The sequence below is a fragment of the Balaenoptera physalus genome, assembly GCF_965194825.1.
Source record: "Balaenoptera physalus genome assembly, chromosome: 8".
NCBI classification, from domain to species: domain Eukaryota; kingdom Metazoa; phylum Chordata; class Mammalia; order Artiodactyla; family Balaenopteridae; genus Balaenoptera; species Balaenoptera physalus.
Genome location: NC_138887.1, coordinates 60,684,418 through 60,711,661, shown reverse-complemented (window position 1 = coordinate 60,711,661; position 27,244 = coordinate 60,684,418). Strand labels below are relative to the sequence as shown.

Below are 27,244 nucleotides of genomic sequence, written 5' to 3'. Positions count from 1 at the left end.
TCCCAGAATCTAGTTAGAATAATCTTAGTAAACTTCAGATTTGATCTTGCCATTCCCCCTTCTAAAATTTGTCAAAGACTTGATATTGCACTTAAAATAAAGTCCGAACATCTTTAGAATATCCTAGACCAAAGCTTTGCTAAGTCTTACCTCTGCTAGCCTTGCTTTCCCTGTTTTGTATAACTCTTTCTTTTTTCAACTGTGCCACAACCATACTGGTCCCCTATAGGTTCCTCCCAAACAGTATGTTCTTGTGCTCTTTTCTATCTCAAGACTTTGTCCCTGGCACAGCTCTCTTCCCTCCTCTCCATCATACCACACCTAACTGTTACTAATCCTTCATATTTTAGTTTAAATATAATTTTCAACAGAGTTGTCTTCCTTAACATCCTGATATAATTTCTTGTGGTGTTCTCAAAAGAGTGTTAAACCTCAAAATTTTCCAAGCTCACAGGGGAGTTTTCTGGGTATATATATCAACATCCCCTTATTACTGGACCTTTTTTTTCTTTATAAAATTGAATATCATATTGTTTTGACTATCTATTTGGAAAAGTATCTTAATTCACCAATGCTCAAAGTTTTACTCTCTGATATTCACGAGCTTTAAGATGACATAGGCATGTCCTGAATTGTTCTCATTTCCACCTAATCAAGAATTTCCTTGCTGTTAATAATTAGTCAACAGAATTGGTTCAAAATGGCAGAGTAGAAGGACATGCTATCACTCCCTCTTGCGAGAACACTGGAATCACAACTAACTGCTGAACAATCATCGACAGGAAGACACTGGAACTCACCAAAAAAGATACCCAACATCCAAAGACAAAGAAGAAGCCACAATGAGACAGTAGTAGGAGAGGTGCAATCACAATAAAATCAAATCCCATAACTGCTGGGTGGGAGACCCACAGACTGGAGAACACTTGTACCACAGAAGTCCACCCACTGGAGTGAAGGTTCTGAGCCCCACGTAAGGCTTCCGAACCTGGGAAAGCGGCAACGGGAGGAGGAATTCCTAGAGAATCAGACTTTGAAAGCTAGTGGGATTTGATTACAGGACTTTGACAGGGCTAGGGGAAAAAGAGACTCCATGCTTGGAGGGCACACACAAAGTAATGTGCACTTTGGGACCCAGGGGAAGGAGCAGTGACCCCATAGAGACTGAACCAGACCTACCTGCTAGTGTTGGGGGCTCTCCTGCAGAGGCAGGGAGTGGCTCTGTCTCACTGTGAGGACAAGGACACTGGCAGCAGAAAATCTGGGAAGTACTCCTTGACGTGAGCCCTCCCAGAGTCCGCCATTAGCCCCACCAAAGAACCCAGGTAGGCTCCAGTGTTGGGTAACCTCAGGCCAAACAACCAACAGGAAGGGGACCCAGCCCCACCCATCAGCAGGCAAGCGGATTAAAGTTTTACTGAGCTCTGCCCACCAGAGCAACAGCCAGCTCTACCCACCACCAGTCCCTCCCATCAGGAAACTTGCTCAAGCCTCTTAGATAGCCTCATCCACCAGAGGACAGACAGCAGAAGCAAGAAGAACTACAGTCCTGCAGCCTGTGGAATAAAAACCACATTCACAGATAGACAAGATGAAAAGGCAGAGGGCTATGTACCAGATGAAGGAACAAGATAAAAACCCAGAAAAACAACTAAATGAAGTGGAGATAGGCAACCTTCCAGAAAAAGAATTCAGAATAATGATAGTGAAGATGATCCAGGACCTCGGAAAAAGAATGGAGGCAAAGGTCGAGAAGATGCAAGAAATGTTTAACAAAGATCTAGAAGAATTAAAGAACAAACAAACAGATGAACAATACAGTAACTGAAATGAAAATACACTAGAAGGAATCAATAGCAGAATAACTGAGGCAGAAAACGGATAAGTGACCTGGAAGACAGAATGGTGGAATTCACTGCTGCAGAACAGAATAAAAAAAAAGAATGAAAAGAAATGAGGACAGCCTAAGAGACCTCTGAGACAACATTAAATGCAACAACATTCACATTATAGGGGTCCCAGGAGGAGAAGAGAGAGAGAAAGGACCCAAGAAAATATTTGAAGAGATTATAGTCGAAACCTTCACTAACGTGGGAAAGCAAATAGCCACCCAAGTCCAGGAAGCACACAGAGTCCGATACAGGATAAACCAAGAAGAAACATGCCAAGACACATAGTAATCAAATTGGCAAAAATTAAAGACAGAGAAAAATTATTGAAATCAGCAAGGGAAAAAAGAAAAATAACATACAAGGGAACTCCCATAAGGTTAACAGCTGATTTCTCAGCAGAAACTCTACAAGCCAGAAGGGAGTGGCATGACATACTTAAAGTGATGAAAGGGAAGAACCTACAATCAAGATTACTCTACCCAGCAAGGATCTCATTCAGATTCGATGGAGAAATCAAAAACTTTACAGACAAGCAAAAGCTAAGAGAATTCAGCACCACCAAACCAGCTCTACAACAAATGCTAAAGGAACTTCACTAAGTGGGAAACACAAGAGAAGAAAAGGACCTACAAAAACAAACCCAAAACGATTAAGAAAATGGTCATAGGAACATACATATTGATAATTACCTTAAACGTGAATGGATTAAATGCTCCAGCCAAAAGACACAGGCTTGCTGAATGGATACAAAAACAAGACCCATCTATATGCTGTGTACAAGAGACCCACTTCAGACCTAGGGACACATACAGACTGAAAGTGAGGGGATGGAAAAAGATATTCCATGCAAATAGAAATCAAAAGAAAGCTGGAGTAGCAATACTCAGATCAGATACAATAGAGTATAAAATAAAGAATGTTACAAGAGGCAAGAAAGGGCACTACATAATGATCAAGGGATCAATTCAAGAAGAAGATATAACAATTATAAATATATATGCACCCAACATAGGAGCACCACAATACATAAGGCAACTGCTAACATCTATAAAAGAGGAAACCGACAGTGACACAGTAATAGTGAGGGATTTTAACACCTCACTTATACCAATGGACAGATCATCCAGATAGAAAATTAATAAGGAAACACAAGCTTTAAATGACACAGTAAACCAGATAGATTTAATTGATATTTATAGGACATTCCATCCAAAAACAGCAGATTACACTTTCTTCTCAAGTGCTCACGGAACATTCTCCAGGATAGATCACATCCTGGGTCACAAATCAAGCCTCAGTAAATTTAAGAAAACTGAAACCATATCAAGCATCTTTTCTGACCACAACACTATGATATTAGAAGTCAGTTACAGGGAAAAAAAACATAAAAAACACAAACACATGGAGGCTAAACAATACGTTACTAAATAACCAAGAGATCACTTAAGAAATCAAAGAGGAAATCAAAAAATACCTAGAGACAAATGACAATGAAAACACAATGATCCAAAACCTATGGGATGCAGCAAAAGCAGTTCTAAGAGGGAAGTTTATAGCTATACAAGCCTACCTCAAGAAACAAGAAAAATCTCAAATAAACAATCTAACCTTACACCTAAAGGAACTAGAGAAAGAAGAACAAACAAAACCCAAAGTTAGCAGAAGGAACGAAACCATAAAGGTCAGAGCAGAAATAAATGAAATAGAAACAAAGAAAACAGTATCAAAGATCAATAAAACTAAAAGCTGGTTCTTTGAGAAGATAAACAAAATTGATAAACCATTGGTCACACTCATCAAGAAAAAGAGGGAGAGGATTCAAATCAATAAAATTAGAAATGAAAAAGGAGAAGTTACAAAAGACACTGCAGAAATACAAAGCATACTAAGAGACTACTACAAGCACCTCTATGCCAATAGAATGGACAACCTGGAAGAAATGGATGAAATCTTAGAAAGGTATTACCTCCCAAGACTGAACCAGGAAGAAATAGAAAATATGAACAGACCAGTCACAAGTAATAAAATTGAAACTGTGATTAAAAATCTTCCAACAAACAAAACTCCAGGACCAGATGGCTTCATTGGTGAATTCTATGAAACATTTAGAGAAGAGATAACACCCATCCTTCTCAAACTCTTCCAAAAATTTGCAGAGGAAGAAACACTCCCAAACTCATTCTATGAGGCCACCATCACCCTGATACCAAAACCAGACAAAGATACTACAAAAAAAGAAAATTACAGACCAATATCACTGATGAATATAGATGCAAAAATCCTCAACAAAATACTAGCAAACAGAATCCAACGACACATTAAAAGGATCATACGCTATGATCGAGTGGGATTTATCCCAGGGATGGAAGGATTCTTCAATATACACAAATCAATCAGTGTGATACACCATATTAACAAATTGAAGAATAAAAACCATATGATCATCTCAATAGATGCAGAAGAAGCTTTTGACAAAATTCAACACCGATTTATGATAAAAACTCTCCAGAAAGTGGGCATTGAGGGAACCTACCTCAACATAATAAAGGTCATATACGACAAACCCACAGCAAACATCATTCTCAATGGTGAAAAACTGAAAGCATTTCCTCTAAGATCAGGAACAAGACAAGGATGTCCACTCTCACCACTATTATTCAACAAAGTTTTGGAAGTCCTAGCCATGGCAATCAGAGAAGAAAAAGAAATAAAAGGAATACAAATTGGAAAAGAGGAAGTAAAACTGTCACTGTTTGCAGATGACATGATACTATACATAGAGAATCCTAAAGATGTCACCAGAAGACTACTAGAGCTAACCAATGAATTTGGTAAGGTTGCAGGATACAAAATTAATGCACAGAAATCTGTTGCATTCCTATACACCAATGATGAAAAATCTGAAAGAGAAATTATGGAAACTCTCCCATTTACCATTGCAACAAAAAGAATAAAATACCTAGGAATAAACCTACCTAGGGAGATAAAAGACCTATATGCAGAAAACTATAAGACACTGATGAAAGAAATTAAAGATGATACCAACAGATGGAGAGTTATACAATGTTCTTGGATTGGAAGAATCAACATTGTGAAAATGACTATACTACCCAAAGCAATCTACAGCTTCAGTGCAATCCCTATCAAATTACCAATGACATTTTTTACAGAACTAGAACAAAAAATCTTAAAATGTGTATGGGGACACAAAAGACCCCGAATAGCCAAAGGTCTTGAGAGAAAAAAACGGAGCTGGAGGAATCAGACTCCCTGACTTCAGACTATATTACAGAGCTACAGTAATCAAGAAAGTATGGTACTGGCACAAAAACAGAAACATAGATCAATGGAACAAGATAGAAAGCCCAGAGATAAACCCACACACCTATAGTCAACCAATCTATGACAAAGGAGGCAAAGATATACAATGGAGAAAAGACAGTCTCTTTAATAAGTGGTGCTGGGAAAACTGGACAGCTACATGTAAAAGAATGAAATTAGAACACTCCCTAACACCATATACAAAAATAAACTCAAAATGGATTAGAGGCCTAAATGTAAGCCTGGACACTATAAAACTGTTAGAGGAAAACATAGGAAGAACACTCTTTGACATAAATCACAGCAAGATCTTTTTGATCCACTTCCTAGAGTAATGGAAATAAAAACAAAAATGAACAAATGGGACCTAATGAAACGTAAAAGCTTTTGCACAGCAAAGGGAACCATAAACAAGACGAAAAGACAACCCTCAAAATGGGAGAAAATATTTTCAAATGAAGCAACTGACAAAGGATTAATCTCCAAAATATATAAACAGTTCATGCAGCTCAATATTAAAGAAACAAACAACCCAATCCAAAAATGGGCAGAAGACCTAAATAGACATTTCTCCGAAGAAGACATACAGATTGTCAACAAACACATGAAAGAATGCTCAACATCACTAATCATTAGAGAAATGTAAATCAAAACTACAATGAGGTATTGCCTCACACCAGTTAGAATGGGCATCATCAGAAAATCTACAAGCAACAAATGCTGGAGAGGGTGTGGAGAAAAGGGAACCCCCTTGCACTGTTGGAGGGAATATAAATTGATACAGCCACTATGCAGAACAGTATAGAGGTTCCTTAAAAAATGAAAAATAGAATTACCATATGACCCAGCAATCCCACTACTGGGCATATACCCAGAGAAAACCATAATTCAAAAAGACACATGCACCCTAGTGTTCATTGCAGCACTATTTACAATAGCCAGGTCTTGGAAGCAACCTAAATGCCCATCGACAGACGAATGGATAAAGAAGATGTGGTACATATATACAATGGAATATTACTCAGCCATAAAAAGGAACGAAATTGGGTCATTTGTAGAGACGTGGATGGATTTAGAGACTATCATACATAGTGAAGTAAGTCAGAAAGAGAAAAACAAATATTGTATATTAATGCATGTATGTGGAATCTAGAAAAATGGTACAGGTGGACTGGTTTGCAGGACAGAAATTGAGACACAGATGTAGAGAACAAACATATGGACACTAAGGGGGGAAAGCGGCGGGGGGTGGTGGTGGTGGTGTGATGAATTGAGAGACTGGGATTGACATGTATACACTGATGTGTGTAAAATGGATGATTAATAAGAACCTGCTGTATAAAAGAATAAAATTAAGTTCAAAAAAAAAAAATTAAATCTGCCACAGAACCAGTGTGACTTGGCAGACAGATCTTAAAAATAAGCAGTGGACCAAACAGTTGAGTTTAGTAATCAATTTCATAGCCAAGCCCCAAAAAAATAAAAAATAAAAAAATAGTCAACAGAAGTATCTTGGTTTCATGCTTTCTCTGACTTCTGAAAAATTAAATGACCTATTGGTAAATATCTCACATTCATTTACAAAAGGTTTCTAATCTTTCATTAATTAAAATGCAGTATCTATAAAACTCCATTTTATTGTGATTTTAAAAACACTGTTACATGTCATTTTGATGGCATCAGGAAACAATGAAACATTTATTAAGATGCCCCACACTTTATGTTTCTTAAAAAGTCAGATAAAGAAAGTGCATACAAAATAAGTTAATATGTTATGAAGCCAACAAAAGAGCACAGAAGCAAGCGAGTGAAAGATTTAAAACAGCTTTGGTTTGGAACTGCAATCCCTAGGTGGTCTAATTCGAGCAGAACATTGCCGCAAGGCACAGGACCCCGGCATTGTTAGAAACAACTCAAGTCATCTGCCATTTTGTCAGATGGAGGAGCTTCCCTACCTCGTAGATGAAGCTCATCACTGCCTTGACAACGCTGGGTTCCACATCATTAGTTTCCATTTGATTCTATAGCAACAAAATAAGAGAAAATTAATTATAGTAGATGCTGGAAACCAAATAGTGGAATTAAAATCCCAGCATTCTCATTTAATGGCCAAAAAACAAATTACACTATTACAGCAGAACAGCTTTTTTAACCTCCTGTGCTGGTTTCTGCATTTTGCATGAATGTGGAGCTTATGCTCTGAAATAAGCAACTTTATTAAAAATGAATCCTGGAACATTGCTGTGGAGAGTTCAGTCAGCAATTCTGTCCAATATGTGAGCTCTTAGGAAGGAACCACATCTACATTTCTGGGAAAAACTACTTACCTCCTTCTATTTGCTTGGTAAACAAAGTAACCTTTTTACTTCAACATCGTCTCTTAGATGGACTCAAGCTGGTGAGACAGACTGGCAAACTCTGGCACCATCAAAAGTTTATACATCTCATTCCAATTCCACTCTAAGGCTGATTAAAACAAGAAAGTATAACAGGTCCCATTTTAAATGGAGCTGATCCAAATTGCTGGCTCAGACTAAGGTCAAAATCAGAAAGGACTTGAAAGAGAAAGGCTGTAGGTATATAACATGCCCAAAGAACCTCTTTTAACAGAGAGAGATTCCATAACTATGGAACTGCCAAAGGACAACTCTTTCAAGAAAGTACTTTATGTAAATGACTTCTTGTTTTCATCTCCCACCCTTTGTTCTCTAATAACACTCTACATTAAGAAATGGCTTTATAAGCTTTATTAGCAATTTGAACACAAGAGTATGCTGAATGGCGAGTAATATACTCAAAAATGCTTTCAAGCTTTCCACTTTCTTTTCTAGTTTTATGTTTAATAGAAAATATAACACTTTCCAAATGACTGAAATCAACAATATTTTCATTGCTCTTGTTACATATTATATATGTATATATTGTTTGGTATGTAGACAGGTAAATAGAAAGATGTGGCTTTCAGATGCTATAATGTAAAGTACTACACGATAGCCTGGGGAAAATATATTCAACTTCTATGTAGTCTCTTTTATTTTGTCATTTCCTATCATCTTTGTACTTCTCTTTTTATTTCTTTCATTTTTTCACGTTTCTGTTATAACCATTTACCTCCCAGATATTTATTGATTTGTATACAACTTATATGGCTATGTTGTATGGTGGGGACAGGTAAAGAATCTACTGCTCTATGACTTCCTGAAGAGTTATTTCTATTGAAGATCAATTGTCTAGTATTTCCTTCTCTTTCTTTACCTTCAGCCATTTAATAAAAATATGCTTATTTTCTTTGCTTTGTGTAGTGCAGACAAGGAAAAGCATAAGCATCACTTCATGTATTCCTTGTGATTATTGTACTAATTATTTATTTCATGAATGACCCTAAGATATATGTTTTAACGGAGCCCAAGACATGCATGATCTGACTAATCTCACATAAACACATATTCAAAGCCAGGTATTTTCAGGTTAGCTACAAATGTATTCATATTTATCCTCTTTTTGAGAGAATTTAAATTACCTTAACCAGTTCTTCTTCATTATAATTAATATCAAAAGGATCCTAATAATCACGTGGTACTTCATGGATTGTAAAGTGCTTTCCTACACATTAATAGATCTGATTTTCATGAAATTCTGGAAATTGTGTGCACATGTGTGAATGCGTGTGTATGCATTACAGGTGAGGCAACTAAGGCACCATGAGAGAAAAAGAAACATCCAAGTCCAGAAATGCAAAGTGATACAGAGCACAGCTGATAAACTAACCTACCTCTCCAGATTTCCAGTTCAAAGTTATTTATGTTAAGATACTTTGAGCTTATTTGTTAACCATTGATGTTTGGAGGCTACAAAATAGTAGAAACAACAAAATTGAAATCACTTGAAATATCACTTTTACCTACCTCTAAAAATATGTGTATGTTAAGTTTTCTACACATAATTCTAAGGGAATAAAAAGAGCTTCAGATAAAATTTAAGGGTATAACTTTAATTGGAAATAACCTAAGAATCTAATAGTAAGGGATTGGCAAATTAGGTAATGTTGTAATTGGTAAGCTGATGTACTCTGAAGACATTAAGTGTTATGCTTTTGTATTTGGAAATATGTACAGTTTCATTTGCAATAGAGAAATAAAAATTAAACTATAATTATTCACTAGTCAGGTTGTTCAAGATAAAAATTTTTGATATGCAGAGTATTGGTACATGAAAGAGGCCCACTGCTTTCATACGTTTCTAGTAAGTGTAAAATTAGGGACACCTTCTCTGGAGAAAAATTTGTCAGTATCCGCTAAAAGTAATTTCTTTTAACCCACTAATTCCTTTTCTAGGAATTTATCCTCTTGATCCACTCATATGAACAAAATAACATAGGTGCAAAGTGTGCACTGAAGTACTGTTTGTTATTGCAAAAACCTCGAAACAATCTAAATGCCCAGATGAAAGGGAAGTTGTTAAATAAATGCTAGTATATCATGAAATAAGTACTTCAGAGTTTTCAAATAACATGGAGAATGTTCACTTTGTATTATTTGGTAGAAAAGGCAGATTATAAACAGAATTTTTAATATCAGCCTAATATGTGTCTAAATATATCAAACATTTAATTGCCAACTGTGGTTCTGTAATAGGAAACTTCTCTTCTATATTGAAAATTTTCTAAGGTGAATGTGTAATTACTTTTATAGTTTAAAAGTTTATTCAATTTACATTTAAAAGTGACTAAAGGAAGTAGAAGTATAGTCTTTTTAATAAAAATTTTATATATTTAAGGTTTGCAACATGATAATTTGGTGTACATGTACACAGTGAAATGATTACTTATAGTGAAGCTAATTAGCATCTCATCTCCTCATAAAATTACCATTTTTGGTGTGTAATGAGAGCACCTGAAATATACTCTCTTTGCAAATTTCCAGCATTAATACAATATTATTAAGTATAATCATCATGCTGTCCATTAGATCTCTAGACTTATTCATCCTACATAACTACAACTATGTACCCTTTGACAAGCACCTCCCCATTGCCTCTACTTCCTCTACCACTAGGAACAACCATTCTACTCTCTGCTTCTATGTACTTGCCTCTTTTAGATTCTACATATAAGTGAGATCCTGAAGTTTTTTTCTTTGTCTCTGACTTATTTACTTAGCATAATTTTGTATAAAATTTCTGCCAAAGATAATTAACAAGAATTTTTGTATGCATTTTAAAAGTTACCCATAATTTACACTGGAATGCAGAATTCCTCTTTGGGAAAGGCCTGCTGAATGTTTAGGAAAATACTTAATGGGTTAATGGACATTTCCCCCTCTCTCTCCCCCTCCCCCATCAACACTCCTTCTACTTTTCTTTTGTGTAGTAAAAAATGGGGCTTTGAGAAGTGTGGGTGTCCTCTGATAATTCAAGACCTTGGAGTTTCCAAGATTGTAGCCAGTCAGGAGGAGAGGGAGATAAAGATGTGGTATATGAGATAGGCATGGGCCCAAAAATTTAATGATTGATTCATATTTGTGTAAAAAGATATCAAATAAGAAGTCTTTAGACTACTATGCTTCAGATAGTAGTAGGCTTCAGATACTACAAACTACTGTGACCAAGGACTTCAGCAAAATGAAGTCTAATAATAAATTTTAAATACAGTCATTCAAAAAACAATCACTGATTATCTAATATGTGTGAATATTCTACCAGGCCACAATCAGTATATGAAAGTTCCCTATTCTCACAGACTTTATATTCTAGAGGGTTAAGAATAAATCCTATTTAAACAGATAACAAATGTTGGTTGGGACAGTGAAGTAAATGAGCAGGACATCACTAAGGGGAAAGCACTCTTAGATAGAATGGTCCGGGAATGTCTCTCAGAAGAGTGACTATTTGAGATGGGCACTTGAGAATCTTTAGTGACAATCAGTGCAGCATTGTGGGAGAAAAACATTTCAGGTGGGATAACATCACATGCAAAGCCCCTGACACGGGAAAGAATATTTTGGATTATAGAGAATAAAATACCCATGTGTAATGATTTAGGGAGAAAGGAGAGCAAAACGAAATTGGGAAATTAGGAGCCAGATAATATAGGACATATATAGTGGACATTTATCGATCTTGGCTACCCAAATTCTATTTTTCCTTTCTAATAGCACCCTGATTATTTTTTTAACATCTTTATTGGAGTATAATAGCTTTACAATGCTGTGTTAGTTTCTGCTGTATAAGAAAGTGAATCAGCTATACATATACATATATCCTCATATCTCATCCCTCTTGTGTCTCCCTCCTACCCACCCTATCCCATCCCTCCAGGTGGACACAAAGCATCGAGCTGATCTCCCTGTAGAGAGTATGCGGCTGCTTCCCACTATCTATTTTACATTTGGTAGTGTATATATGTCCATGCCACTCTCTAACTTCGTCCCAGCTTACACTTCCCCCTCCCCGTGTCCTCAAGTCCATTCTCTACGTCTGTGTCTTTGTTCCAGACCTGCCCCTAGGTTCTTCAGAATCATTTTCTTTTTTTTTTTGATTCCATATATATGTGTTAGCATACGGTATTTATTTTTCTCTTTCTGACTTACTTCACTCTGTATGACAGTATCTAGGTGCATGCATCTCACTACAAATAATTAAGTTCCATTTCTTTTTATGGATGAGTAATAATCCATTGTATATATGTGCCACATCTTCTTTATCCATTCATCTGTCGATGGACACTGAGGTTGCTTCCATGTCCTGGCTATTGTAAATAGAGCTGCAATGAGCATTGTGGTACATGTCTCTTTTTGATTTATGTTTTTTTCTGGGTATATGCCCAGTAGTGAGATTGTGGGCTCATATGGTAGTTCTATTTTTAGTTTTTGAAGGAACCTTCATACTGTTCTCCATAGTGGCTGTATCAATTTACATTCCCACCAACAGTGCAAGAGAGTTCCCTTTTCTCCACACCCTCTCCAGCATTTATTGTTTGTAGATATTTTGATGATGGCCATTCTGACTGGTGTGAGGTGATACCTCATTGTAGTTTTGATTTGCATTTCTCTAATCATTAGTGATGTTGAGCATCCTTTCACATGTTTGTTGGCAATCTGTATATCTTTCTTAGAGAAATGTCTATTTAGGTATTCTGCCCAATTTTGGATTGGATTGTTTGGTTTTTTTTTTTTTTTTGATACTGAGCTGCATTAGCGGCTCATAAATTTTGGAGATTAATCCTTTGTCAGTTGCTTCGTTTGAAAATATTTTCTCCCATTCTGAGGGTTGTCTTTTTGTCTTGTTTATGGTTTCCTTTGCTGTGCAAAAGCTTTTAAGTTTCATTAGGTCCCATTTGTTTATTTTTGTTTTTATTTTCATTTCTCTAGGAGGTGGGTCAAAAAAGATCTTGCTGTGATTTATGTCATAGAGTGTTCTGCCTAAGTTTTCCTCTAACACTTTTATAGTGTCTGGCCTTACATTTAGGTCTTTTATCCATTTTGAGTTTTTTTTGTGTATGGTGTTAGGGAGTGTTCTAATTTCATTCTTTTACATGTAGCTGTCCAGTTTTTCTAGCACCACTTATTAAGGAGGCTGTCTTTTCTCCACTGTGTAGTCTTGCCCTCTTTCTCAAAGATAAGGTGACCATATGTGCGTGGGTTTATCTCTGGGCTTTCTATCCTATTCCATTGATCTGTATTTCTGTTCTTGTGCCAGTACCATACTGTCTCGATTACTGTAGCTTTGTAGTATAGTCTGAAGTCAGGAGCCTGTTTTCTCCAGCTCCGTTTTTCTTTCTCAAGATTGCTTTGGCTTTCGGGTCTTTTGTGTTTCCATACAAATTGTGAATTTTTTTGTTCTAGTTCTGTGAAAAATGTCATTGGTAGTTTGATAGGGATTGCATTGAATCTGTAGATTGCTTTGGGTAGTATAGTCATTTTCACAATGTTGGTTCTTCCAATCCAAGGACATGGTATATCTCTCCATCTGTTTGTATCATCTTTAATTTCTTTCATCAGTGTCTTATAATTTTCTGCATACAGGTCTTTTGTCTCCTTAGGTAGGTTTATTCCTAGATATTTTATTCTTTTTGTTGCAATGGTAAATGGGAGTGTTTTCTTAATTTCACTTTCAGATTTTTCGTCATTAGTGTATAGAAATGCAAGAAATTTCTGTGCGTTAATTTTGTATCCTGCTACTTTACCAAATTCATTGATTAGCTCTAGTAGTTTTCTGGTAGCATCTTTAGGATTCTCTATGTATAGTATCATGTCATCTGCAACCAGTGACAGCTTTACTTCTTCTTTTCTGATTTGGATTCCTTTTATTTCTTTTTCTTCTCTGAGTGCTGTTGCTAAAACTTCCAAAACTATGTTGAATAATAGTGGTGAGAGTGGGCATCAACCTTGTCTTGTTCCTGATCTTAGTGGAAATGGTTTCAGTTTTTCACCATTGAGAATGATGTTGGCTGTGGGTTTGTCATATATGGCCTTTATTATGTTGAGGTAACTTCCCTCTATGCCTACTTTCTGGAGGGTTTTGATCATAAATGGGTGTTGAATTTTGTCAAAAGCTTTTTCTGCATCTATTGAGATGATCATATGATTTTTATCCTTCAGTTTCTTAATATGGTGTATCACATTGATTGATTTACATATATTGAAGAATCCTTGCATTCCTGGGATAAACCCCATTTGATCATGGTATATGATCATTTTAATGTGCTGTTGGATTCTGTTTCTTAGTATTTTCTTGAGGATTTTTGCATCTATGTTCATCAGTGATATTGGCCTGTATTTTTCTTTTCTTTGACATCTTTGTCTGCTTTTGGTATCAGGGTGATTGTGGCCTCATAGAATGAATTTGGGAGTGTTCCTCCCTCTGCTATATTTTGGAAGAGTTTGAGAAGAATACATGTTAGCTCTTCCCTAAATGTTTGGTAGAATTCGCTTGTGAAGCCATCTGTTCCTGGGCTTCTGTTTGTTGGAAGATTTTTAATCACAGTTTCAATTTCAGTGCTTGTGATTGGTCTGTTTATATTTTCTATTTCTTCCTGTTTCCCTCTTGGAAGGTCGTGCTTTTTTTTTTTAAATTAATTTATTAATTTATTTATTTTTGGCTGTGTTGGGTCTTTGTTTCTGTGCGAGGGCTTTCTCCAGTTGCGGCGAGTTGGGGCCACTCTTCATCGCGGTGCATGGGCCTCTCACTGTCGCGGCCTCTCCTGTTGCGGAGCACAGGCTCCAGACGTGCAGGCTCAGTAGCTGTGGCTCACGGGCTTAGTTGCTCCGCGGCATGTGGGATCCTCCCAGACCAGGGGTCGAACCCGTGTCCCCTGCATTGGCAGGCAGACTCTCAACCACTGCGCCACCAGGGAAGCCCGGAAGGTTGTGCTTTTGTAAGAATTTGTCCATTTCTTCCAGGTTGTCCATTTTATTGGCATAGAGTTGCTTGCAGTAATCTCTCATGATCGTTTGTATTTCTGCAGTGTCAGTGGAAAAAGGACAATTGATTTGAGGCTTCTCTGTTTTTTTCTTGATTTGTCTGGCTAATGGTTTGTCAATTTTGTTTATCTTCTCAAGGAACCAGCTTTTAGTTTTATTGGTCTTTGCTATCACTTCTTTCACTTCCTTTTATTTATTTCTGATCTGATCTTTATGATTTCTTTCCTTCTGCTAAGTTTGGGGTTTTTCAATTCTCCTTTCTCTAATAGCTTTAGGTGTAAAGTTAGGTTGTTTACTTGAGATGTTTCTTGTTTCTTGAGGTAGGATTGTATTGCTATAAACTTCCCTCTTAGATCTGCTTTTGCTGCATCCCATAGGTTTTGGGTCGTTGTGTTTTCATTGTCATTTGTTTCTAGGTATTTTTTTATTTCCTCAGTGATATCTTGGTTATTTAGTAGCGTATTCTTTAGTCTCCATGTGTTTGTATTCTTTACAGATTTTTTCCTGTAATTGATATCTAGTCTCATAGCGTTGTGGTTGGAAAAATACTTGATACGATTTCAATTTTCTTACATTTACCAAGGCTTGATTTGTGACCCAAGATATGATCTATCCTGGAGAATGTTCCATGAGCACCTGAGAAGAAAGTGTGTTCTGTTGTTTTTGGATAGAATGTCTTATAAATATCAGTTAAGTCCATCTTGTTTAATGTAACATTTAAAGCTTGTGTTTCCTTATTTATTTTCATTTTGGATGATTTGTCCATTGGTGAAGGTGGGGTGTTAAAGTCCCCTACTATGATTGTGTTACTGTTGACTTCCCCGTTTATGGCTGTTAGCATTTGCCTTATGTATTGAGGTGCTCCTATGTTGGGTGCATAAATATTTACAATTGTTATATCTTCTTGGATTGAATCCTTGATCATTATGTAGTGTCTTTCTTTGTCTCTTGTAATGGTCTTTATTTTAGACTCTATTTTGTCTGATATGAGAATTGCTACTCCAGCTTTCTTTTGATTTCCATTTGCATGGAATATCTTTTTCCATCCCCTCACTTTCAGTCTGTATGTGTCCCTAGGTCTGATGTGGGTCTCTTGTAGACAGCATATATATGGGTCTTGTTTTTGTATCCATTCAGCAAGCCTGTGTCTTTTGGTTGGATCATTTAATCCATTCACGTTTAAGATAATTATCGATATGTATGTTCCTATGACCATTTTCTTAATTGTTTTGGGTTTGTTTTTGTAGGTCCTTTTATTCTCTTGTGTTTCCCACTTAGAGAAGTTCCTTTAGCATTTGTTGTGGAGCTGGTTTGGTGGTGCTGAATTCTCTTAGCTTTTGCTTGTCTGTAAAGCTTTTGGTTTCTCCATCAAATCTGAATGGAATCCTTGCTGGGTAGAGTAATCTTGGTTGTAGGTTTTTCCCTTTCGTTACTTTAAATATGTCCTACCACTCCCTTCTGGCTTGCAGACTTTCTATTGGAAGATCAGCTGTTAACCTTATGGGGATTCCCTTGCATGTTATTTTTTGTTTTTCCCTTGCTGCTTTTACTATTTTTTCTTTGTATTTAATTTTTGATAGTTTTATTAATATGTGTCTTGGTGTGTTTCTCCTTGGATTTATCCTGTATGGGACGCTCTGTGCTTCCTGGACTTGATTGACTCTTCCTTTCCATATTAGGGAAGTTTTCAATTATAATCTCTTCAAATATTTTCTCAGTCACTTTTGTTTTTCTCTTCTACTTCTGGGAACCCTGTAATACAAATGTTGGTGTGTTTAATGTTGTCCCAGAGGTCTTTGAGACTGTAGTCAATTCTTTTCATTCTTTTTTCTTTATTCTGCTCTGCGATAGTTATTTCCACTCTTTTATTTTCCAGGTCACTTATCTGTTTTTCTGCCTCAGTTATTCTGCTATTGATTTCTTCTAGAGAATTTTTAATTTCCTCTAGTGTGTTTTTCATCATTGCTTGTTTGCTCTTTAGTTCTTCTAATTCCTTGTTAAACGTTTCTTGTATTTTCTCCATTCTATTTCCGTGATTTTGGATCATCTTTACTATCACTACTATGAATTCTTTTTCAGGTTGACTGCGTATTTCCTCTTCATTTGTTTTGTCTTTTGGGTTTTTACCTCGCTCCTTCATCTGCTGTGTATTTCTCTGTCTTCTCATTTGCTTAATTTACTGTTTGGGGTCTCCTTTTTGCAGGTTGCAGGTTCGTAATTCCCGTTGTTTTTGGTGTCTGCCCGCAGTGGCTAAGGTGGTTCAGTGGGTTGTGTAGGCTTCTGTGTGGAGGGGACTGGTGCCTGTGTTCTGGTGGATGAGGCTGCATCGTATCTTTCTGGTGGGCAGGACCATGTCCAGTGGTGTGTTTTGGGGTGTCTGTGGGCTTATTATGATTTTAGGCAGCCTCTCTGCTAATGGGTGGGGTTGTGTTCCTGTCTTGCTAGTTGTTTGGCATAGGGTGTCCAGCACTGTAGCTTGCTGGTCATTGAGTGGAGCTTGGTGTTAGCATTGAGATGGAGATCTCTGGGAGAGCTTTCACTATTTGATATTACGGTGTCTGGTGAACCAATGTCCTGAACCTGGCTCTCCCATCTCAGAGGCACAGGCCTGACACCTGGCCGGAGCACCAAGACCCTGTCAGCCACATGGCTCAGAAGAAAAGGGAGAAAAAGAAAGAAAGAAAAAATATATATAAATACAATAAAATGAAGTAAATAAAGTTATTAAAGTAAAATATTTTTAAAAATTATTAAAAATTTAAAAAAAAGAAGAGAGCACCCAAACCAAAAAACATATCCACCAATGAAAACAAGCACTAAAAACTATACTGAAAAAACCCCCCAAAAAAGGAACAGACAGAATTCTAGGACAAATGGTAGAAACAAAGCTATACAGACAAAATCACACAGAGAAGCATACACATACACACTCACAAAAAGAGAAAAAGGAAAAAAAAAAAGTATATATATATATAAAAAAGGAAGAGAGCAACCAAATCAATAAACAAATCTACCAATTATAATAAGCTCTAAATACTAAGCTAAGATAAACATAAAACCGGAAACAAATTAGATGCAGAAAGCAAACTCCAAGTATGCAGTTGCTCCCAAAATCCACCACCTCAGTTTTGGGATGATTCATTGTCTATTCAAGTGTTCCACACATCCAAGGTACATCAAGTTGATTGTGGAGGTTTAATCCGCTGTTCCTGAGGCTGCTGGGAGAGATTTCCCTTTCTCTTCTTTGTTTGCACAGCTCCTGGGGTTCAGCTTTGGATTTGGCCCCACCCCTGCATGTAAGTCACCTGAGGGTGTCTGTTCCCCACTCCGACAGGACAGGGTTAAAGGAGCAGCTGATTAGGGGGGCTCTGGCTCACTCAGGCCAGGGGGAGGGAGGGGTATGGAATGCAGGACGAGCCTGTGGCGACAGAGGACAGTGTGATGTTCCAACAGCCTGAGGCGTGCTGTGCATTCTCCCAGGGAAGTTGTCCCTGGATCACGGGACCCTGGCAGTGATGGGCTGCACAGGCTCCTGAGAGGGGAGGTGTGGATAGTGACCTGTACTTGCACACAGGGTTCTTGGTGGCTGAAGCTGCAGCCTTAGTATATCATGCCCGTCTCTGGTGTCTGTGCTGATAGTCATGGCTCATGCTCATCTCTGGAGCTCGTTTATGTGGTGCTCTGAATCCCCTCTCCTTGTGCACCCCAAAACAATGGTCTCTTGCCTCTTAGGCAGGTCCAGGCTTTTTCCCGGTCTCCATCCTGGCTAGCTGTGGTGCACTAGCCCCCTTCAGCCTGTGTTCATGCAGCCAACCCCAGTCTTCTCCCTGGGATCTGACCTCCGAAGCCCGAGCCTCAGCTCCCAGCCCCCGCCCGCCCCGGCGGGTGAGCAGACAAGCCTCTCAGGCTGGTGAGTCCTGGTCCACACCGGTCCTCTGTGCGGGAATCTCTCCGCTTTGCCCTCTGCACCCCTGATGCTGCACTGTCCTCCGTGGCTCCGAAGCTTCCCTGCCGCCCACCCTGCGTCTCCACCAGTGAGGGGGTTTCTTCTTTTCCTCCTTCACAGCTCCCCCGAAGAGGTGCAGGTCCCTTCTCTATCCTTTTGTCTCTGTTTTTCCTTTTTTCTTTTGCCCTATCCACGTACGTGGGGAGTTTCTTGCCTTTTGGGAAGTCCAAGGTCTTCTGCCAGTGTTCATTAGGTGTACTGTAGGAGTTGTTCCACATGTAGAGTTATTTTTGATGTATTTGTGAGGGGGAAGGTGATCTCCACATCTTACCCCCCCCACACCATCTTGAAGGCCCCCCACCCCGATCTTCTCTGTGAAAGCTTAGAGGTGATGATAAATCAGGGGTCCACTCTATCAGTGAAAAGTGGGAAACCTTAGGAGACTTTTCATCACCCAGGTACATCAAACATGAGCATATGAACAAAGTTCAAAAAATTAAGGTTTTTTCTCAAAGCATTTTAAGCTCATTTTGGTTGTTTACAGTCATTTCCCTAAATGATAAGGAGTATCAATTTTATTCAAAATGTATTATGAGTCTTCCATTTCTAGGAAAATGGGACTGCAAAACAATTAGTAAGTATTAAGAACAACTACAACACACGTTTTTAGGATTGTAATAAAACAAAGGAAAGATTCTCTAAGAGTCAGAAGGGTTTTAAAAACAAAGTGAAAAAGCACAATTAAATGAAACCAGAGCAATTGTCTGGTGAGCAATAAGTGATCCTGAAAGATAAGGAAACTTCAGTGCTTAACAGCTATGTAAGTGTGGCAATTGTTTCACCATAGTCCCACTACATATTAGGACTCTCATATTAAACACATGTTGTTAGAGTGCCTCAATAATAAACCCAGTATCCAAGGAGAAACAATTACAAATCCTCCCTGAAGAAAAACATTCACAATGCAGACCCTTGATATTTCTACAAGTTCAACTAAATTTGAGCCAAAAAAGAAAAAAAAATTAGCAAACACAAAGGGAAAAACAACACAGAGGGGCTTCAGCATGAGAAAATCAGATTAATAGCTAAAAATATTTCAGATTTTGGAAAATACTCAGATGGTACATACAATAATTATGTAGGAAATATTTTAAGAAATAAGTAGAAAAATTTTAAGTGAGTAAGGAACAAGGAACTGTCAGAAATGATCAGGTAGATTTGAAAATAGAACTTATAGAAATGTAAACTAAATCATTGAAATAAAATTCTCAGAAAATTAAACAGTAGATCCAACACAACTGTAAAGAGTGTTAGTAAACTGGAAGATAGGGTTGAACACGTAATACAGATATACACGAAGACCATAGTTAGACAGATTTTCTGTCAAAGCCACACTGGCCTTGCAGTCTGTTTACTGATCTTCATCTACCCCCCGTTTCCCTACCTCAGCCTCCACCCCTTTATGATGTTGTAAGAATATATTAAAAGTTTTTTTCTATTTTATTTTCAGATGATTATAGATTTCTGAGATTGGAGCTTTCTTCCTATTGCAATAGCTCCTGTTCCCATATTGCAATAGTCCCTTGCCCTTTCTCGCAGTAGTTTTTTTGAATGAAAATCTCTCCTTACAAAGTCCTGATTTGTTTTTTGTTTACACTCTATATTATACCTATATCCCTGATCTTGCCTCTAAGCTTCAGACCTGTATGTCTCCAGCTGTTTACTCCACACAGCTACCTAAATGATTTGGAGGCAACTTGAATTCAACTTGAAAACCCAATCTGATGCTCTTGCCCCTTAAATTTGTTTCTTAGGTAATTTAATAACACTAACTTTCTTCCAGTGATACAAGTTAGAAACCAGGGGGTGGTCCTACCAGATGTGCGCACTCCTGTCACCCATACATGCAGTCTATCCCCAAATTGTATTGATATTTCACTTAAATATAACTTGAATCCTTCTTCATATTAACTGTCACCTTCTGGCTCATGCTACCTTTACCCCTTAATCTGGACTACTTCAATGGGCCCCTCCTAATATTTTCATTTTAATCATTTCATCCCTGGCCTAAAACCCTCTAATGAGTCAGTCACATTGCTCACAGAGTAAAGAATCAATGTATTAATAAGAACAAGATTTGGCATAATCTGGCTACTATTATTCTTTCCTGTCTCATCTTGTACACCCTTCTTGTCTGACATCATTTTAGTTGTTTCAAATGGGCACTGCCTACTGACTCAGGGGCTTCACATAAGTTTTTGCCTCTATTGAGAATGTTTGTGTTCCCTTCTTTTCATCTAAGTAATTCCTCCTCAACCATCAGATCTCAGTTCAAGTGTAATTTTCTTAGGGAATTCTTCTTTCATTCCAGACTAGATGAGGTTAACTGTTATGATCTTTGATAGCAAATAAATTATACATTTCTATCATAATTCTTATAATCTTATTTTTAATATATGATTAACATTAAGTCATCCATCTCCAAAAAACCAATATCATCATTAACTATAACCTCCATGAGAGCAAGATGTTTGTAATCTACTTTATTTTACTCCCGGTATCTATCACATTGCTTGGAACATAATAGATTTTCAGTGAATGGGTTGGTTAAATGAAGAAAGGAATGAGTAGATAAAATAAAAGGAATAAAGAAAAGTTGCTAAAGTTGGCTATTTAAGAAAAGCAACTCTTTTATAAATGGATAACAGAAAATGAAAAAATGTCCAGTGTAAATTAAAGGATCAGTACCAAGAGAAAATGAAAAACATTCATTTCCTTTATAGCAAAAAATTACTCTTAAAAGTAAATGTATGGAGAGTTTACTACCGCAATATACTGAGACAATATTTTATTCATATACAGGGATGTAGTTTGCATTCTTTCAAAATCCTGGAGAAGTATGGTGTCACTGCAATAGTAACTTATTAATGTGGCTGATTACTCTAATGCACTTTTGTTATTATTGAAGAGTACCATCATATGTCATTTTTGCCCTTGAGATATAGCTAAATATGTTAATTCCAGGGCATACGTAATACAACGTTACTGGAGTTTTATAGCATAAAAACTACAGTTATAGCATAGTATTAAAAATCTGCATAATACAAAGCATCAAAATAAAATTACCTTGAGCATAACATACCAAATATATTTTCAATAGGATGATCTCAGAGAACAGAAACAACTGAAATTAAATATGTATCCATTCGAAAACTCTATTAAAATAATACATTATAAAATTATATTTTCAAGTCTGGAGTTACAAAGTGAGAATGCCTATTATTATAACCGAAGAGCATTTAAAAATCCCATGTAGTAATTGGAATTAAAAAATAATGGAATATTCTATACATCTATCATAATATTTATTTATAAGTGTTCAAATAAATTATTTAACTAAAATATAACCCAGTATGAATATCCTTCCATTTTAGATTAACAGGAGCTTTAATTACTAGTATTCTTTAATTTGGAGCATTTATATTGCCCTTGATAAAGAGTTTCATAAAGATCAATCAGAATGATTTTTGTTTTTTTACACATTATTTCTGGGTCTGTATTACTTTTGTAAATATTTTTTTTTAAATCCTTACATTTTTACTTAGTCTATATTTTTAAGCTTGAAACTCTTGGTGTTAAACCAAATTACAAATTTATTGTAAAAGAATATATTTTTTTAATTTTATTTTTTAAATTAATGTACAGTAATATTGTGGTTTTGTAGCAGCGTTTATAGTGCTATGCAGTTTTTTTTTTTTTAACATCTTTATTGGAGTATAATTGCTTTACCATGGTGTGTTAGTTTCTGCTTTATAACAAAGTGAATCATCTATACATGTACATATATCTGTAGCCAACCTGAAATGGTTTGATTTCCTTCTTTATCAAATAAAAAGGAACATAATAAAGAATCATTTTAATGCTAGAGGACAAATGCTTGTTCCAGTGTTCTTTTCTTTTCAGTTGCTGTGATTGCAACTAGAGATAGCTATGGGGTTGTTTTAGATAATCCAGTAAAGGTACAAATGGCACTCCAGCACACAATCTGCATGCCATGTGTTTCTTGCTATAACCTCATAGCCTTGTTTTTTCTTAGTTCTCCAAATTCATGTTCCCTCATCTAAGCTGTGATTCTTGAATTGCAGGACCTGCAGTTGAGGTTTGCATCTGTGCTGATGTCTGTGTTGAATTGATGTCTGCGTCAAAGCACAAAATTAATCTTATTCTTTCCTCTTATTGATAGTTTCCTTACACTTAGGTTATACAAGATAAATGATATCTGAGATTTACAAGTGCTTCATTTACTAGTAACTAAATCTGAAAGCTGAGATCAGTGTTCAACGTTTCAGAATGCTGCTTGACTAAAATATTTGAGCCTCTAGGGTTTCAAAAACTGGTTGTAAATCTTGCCAAGAGTGGATTACACTATTTCAGCTCTTAACTGTATTAGTTCTTTGTGGAACATAAAAGTGCAAAGGCAAGCACAATTTTTTAATTAAAAAGTCTACTGGACATTTTCAAACCTTCAAAAAGGTTCATGTCAGCTTTTGTTCTATAAATGCGGAAGCCTATTTTTTTCCCTTTGGTGGCAGCTCTTCCTTTACCTGTAATTCAGCACATAATTTCAGAAGCATCTGGGATCCTGTAAATGTATATGAAGAATCATGTGTGTAAACAGATGTCTATGTGAGTATATTCTGATGGATGGATATTATGGAGAGGTGCTTTTGTTTTTGCTTTTTTTTTTTTTTTTGATTTGTCATAAGTTTGTCCTATAAATCATTATGGATAAACAGATATAATTGGAATAGGCATATGAATACCATCAACACTCTTTTCTATACCAAATCTTAAACACAGCATTAATATACCACTATGTCTGATGGGGAGAAAAGGGAGTTTAAATTCATGTAGTCCATGTGTTATCACATAAAGAAATTCCTTTTAATCCAATAGCCAGCTCCGGTTTTCATGTTAGGTTGATTTTAGACCGATTTTTCACCTTGTTGGAAGTTCCAATAGTAACTAAAACTGTGTTCAACATTTTCAGTTGTGTGGTTGACTTGTGGAAATCTCTCCACTTTTTTTCCCTGTGCTCAATATTTTTATCATGCAGTGAAAGCCAGTATATCACCAAATAAGTAAAAAACAGAACATTGACAGAACCCCGAAAGGTCCTTCATGCAAAATCCTGATCACTGTATACTACTACCTTCTCCAAAATGTAGTTGCTATCTTGACTGTTAGGATAATCACTTTCTTGCTTCCCATTATTAGTTATACCATATAAGCATGACTCCCTAAACAGTACAAATCAGTTTTGCCTTTTTGAACATATATATCATGTGCTCTTTATGTCTCATTCACTCATCATTATATTTGTAAGACTTATCAATCCTTGGGTTTGAAACCAGATATAGGCAGTCCCCTAATTTGCTTTCACCACACTGACTCCCATGTTAGTCCTTAGTTTTGTGTATACTTACTCGTTGAAGTACAATTTATATGTAAAATGCACAAAACTAATGTGTTCAGTTTGATAAATCATAAGTTTTTACACGTCTGAGTAACAACCACCCTAAAACAATATATATACCATTTCTATACCAGAAAATATGCTTGTGTTCTTTACCAGTCAATGCCCTACCTTCAGGAAATTACCACATTTGCACTTCTATGTTCATAGCTTAATTTTGTCAGTTCTTGTACTTAATTTATATAGAAAGAAACAATATGTATTCTTTATGTCTCACTTCTTCGGTTCAACATAATGTTCTTGCGCTTCATCAGTGTTATTTTTTAATTAATTTTTATTGGAGTATAGGTGATTTACAATGTTGTCCCATTTTTGTGGGATGATTTGCCTTTTCCCACTTCATTTTGAAGTGTTTACACAAAGATGCCATTAGTAAATGCTTTTATGGCTTTTTTATTGATTTGTAGGAGTTATTTGTATGCTCTAGATGTGAGTCTTTTGTCAGACATATGTCTAGAGATAATTTTTTACCATTTGTTTTATATATATATATATCTGACAGTATATATCACATATATAATTTCCTAGGTGGTGTCTTTTGATGAACAGAAATGTTTAATTTTGATGAAGTCCAAATTTATTATTATGTTTTAATTGTATGTTTAATGAGTGATTTTTATCTTAGTTCAAAAATTATTTGCCTACTCTACCTGATTTTTTCGATGCTTTATATTAAAGGTTTTATAAACATAGATCTTACATTTTAGTGCTTTGATTTATCACAAATTAATTTTTGCAAATAAAATGAAATAGGGGTTAAGATTACTTTTGTTCCATATGGATATCCAGTTTTTCAGCATGTTTTGTTAAAAAGTTTTTCCTTTAATTATAAAGTTATCTTGATACATAGAACAAAAATTATTCATTCATATATGGGCTGCTGTATTTCGGAGCAATTCTTAGTTGCATTGATGTTCATCTATCTTTATGACAATGTCAATCTCTTTGTATTACTGTAGATTTATAGTAAGTTTAGAAATCAGGTAAATCCTACTTTATCCTTTTCTAAGAGTGTTTTGACTATTTGAGAACCTTCACATTTCCAGATAAATTTTAATCAACTTGAAGTTGGTCAATTTCCAGACAAAATTTCCAACAGACACACATAGAAGCCTGTGGTGTTTAGTTGTTTTTTTTTTTTTTTGGTTTGTTTCTTTGTTTTACTTTTTTTATGTGTTCTTTATTTTTTTAGTTTTTATTGGAGTATAGTTGATTTACAATGTTGTGTTAGTTTCAGGTGTACAGCAGAGTGAATCAGTTATACATATACATATATCTACTCTTTTTTTTCTTTATTCTTTTCCCATATAGGCCATTACAGAGTACTGAGTAGAGTTCCCTGTGCTATACAGCAGGTTCTTATTAGTTATCTATTGTATATATATATCAACAGTAGTTTGTATAGGTCAATCCCAACCTCTCAAGTTATTCCCACCACCCCCATCCACTGGTAACCATAAGTTTGTTTTCTACATCTGTGACTCCACTTCTGTTTTGTAAATAAATTCATTTGTACCTTTTTTTTTTTTTTTTTAGATTCCACATATAAGCGATATCATATGATATTTGTCTTTCTGTGTCTGGCTTACTTCACTCGGTATGACAATTTCTCGGTCCATCCATGTTCCTGATAATGGCATTATTTTGTTCGTTTTTATGGCTGAGTTGATGAACATTTAGGTTGCTTCCAGGTCCGGGCTCTTGTAAATAATGCTGCAATAAACATTGGGGTGCATGTATCTTATTGAATTATGGTTTTCTCCTGGTATATGCCCAGGAGTGGGATTGCTAGGTCATGTCCACTCTCGCCACTATTATTCAACATAGTTTTGGAAGTCCTAGCCTTGGCAATCAGAGAAAAAAAAAGGAATCCCAATTGGAAAAGAAGAAGTAAAACTGTCATTGTTTGCAGATGACTTGGTACTATACATAGAGAATCCCAAAGACACTACCAGATAATTACTAGAGCTCATCAATGAATTTGGTAAAGTTGCAGGATACAAAACTAATACACAGAAATCTCTTGAATTCCTATACACTGACAATGAAAGACCAGAAAGAGAAATTAAGCAAACAATCCCATTTACCATCACAACAAAAAGAATAAAATACCTAGGAATAAACCTACCTAAGGAGACAAAAGACCTGTATGCAGAAAACTATAAGACACTTTGAAAGAAATCAAAGATGGTACAGACAGATGGAGAGATATACCGTGTTCTTGAACTGTAAGAATCAACATTGTGAAAATGACTATACTACCCAAAGCAATCTACAGATTCAATGCAATACCTATCAAATTACCATTGGCATTTTTCACAAATTAGAACAAAAAATTAGAGCAAAAAATTGTACAACTTGTATGGAGATGCAAAAGACCCCAAATAGCCAAAACAATCTTGAGAAAGAAAAAAGGAGCTGGAGGAATCAGGCTCCCTGACGTCAGACTATACTACAAAGCTACAGTCATCAAAACAGTATGGTACTGGCACAAAAACAGAAATATAGATCAATGGAACAGGATAGAAAGCCCAGAGATAAAGCCACCACCTATGGTCACCTAATCTCTGACAAAGAAGGCAAGAATTTATAATGGAGAAAAGAGAGTCTCTTCAATAATTGGTGCTGGGAAAACAGACAGCTACATGTAGAAGTATAAAATTAGAACACTGCCTAACACCATACACAAAAATAAACTCAAAATGGATTAAAAACCTAAATGTAAGGGTGGAAACTATAAAACTCTTAGAGGAAAACATAGAGAAACACTCTTTGACATAAATTGCAGCAAGATCTTTTTTGATCCACCTCCTAGAGTAATGAAAATAAAAAGTTAACAAACAGGATTTAATTAAACTTAAAAGCTTTTGCACAGCAAAGGAAACCCTCAGAAACAAAACAAAAGACAACCCTCAGAATAGGAGAAAGTAGTCGCAAATGAAGCAACCGACAAGGGATTAATCTCCAAAATATACAAACAGCTCATGCAGCTCAATATCAAAAAAATAAATAACCCAATCAGAAAAATGGGTGGAAGCTCTAAATAGGCATTTCTCCAGGGAAGACATAAGATGGCCAAAAAGAACATGAAAGATGCTCAACATCACTAATTATTAGAGAAATGCAAATC

The 27,244-nt window shown here is 36.2% G+C and overlaps 1 long non-coding RNA gene across 1 annotated transcript; it reads left to right on the top strand.

Annotated features, from left to right (window-relative positions):
- The first annotated feature begins 13,356 nt into the window (after window positions 1–13,356).
- LOC309665636 lies at window positions 13,357–26,948 on the top strand. The gene is made up of 2 exons (XR_014266600.1): window positions 13,357–14,262; window positions 14,576–26,948. It is a non-coding gene; the product is annotated as an uncharacterized lncRNA (long non-coding RNA).
- The last annotated feature ends 296 nt before the right edge of the window (window positions 26,949–27,244 follow it).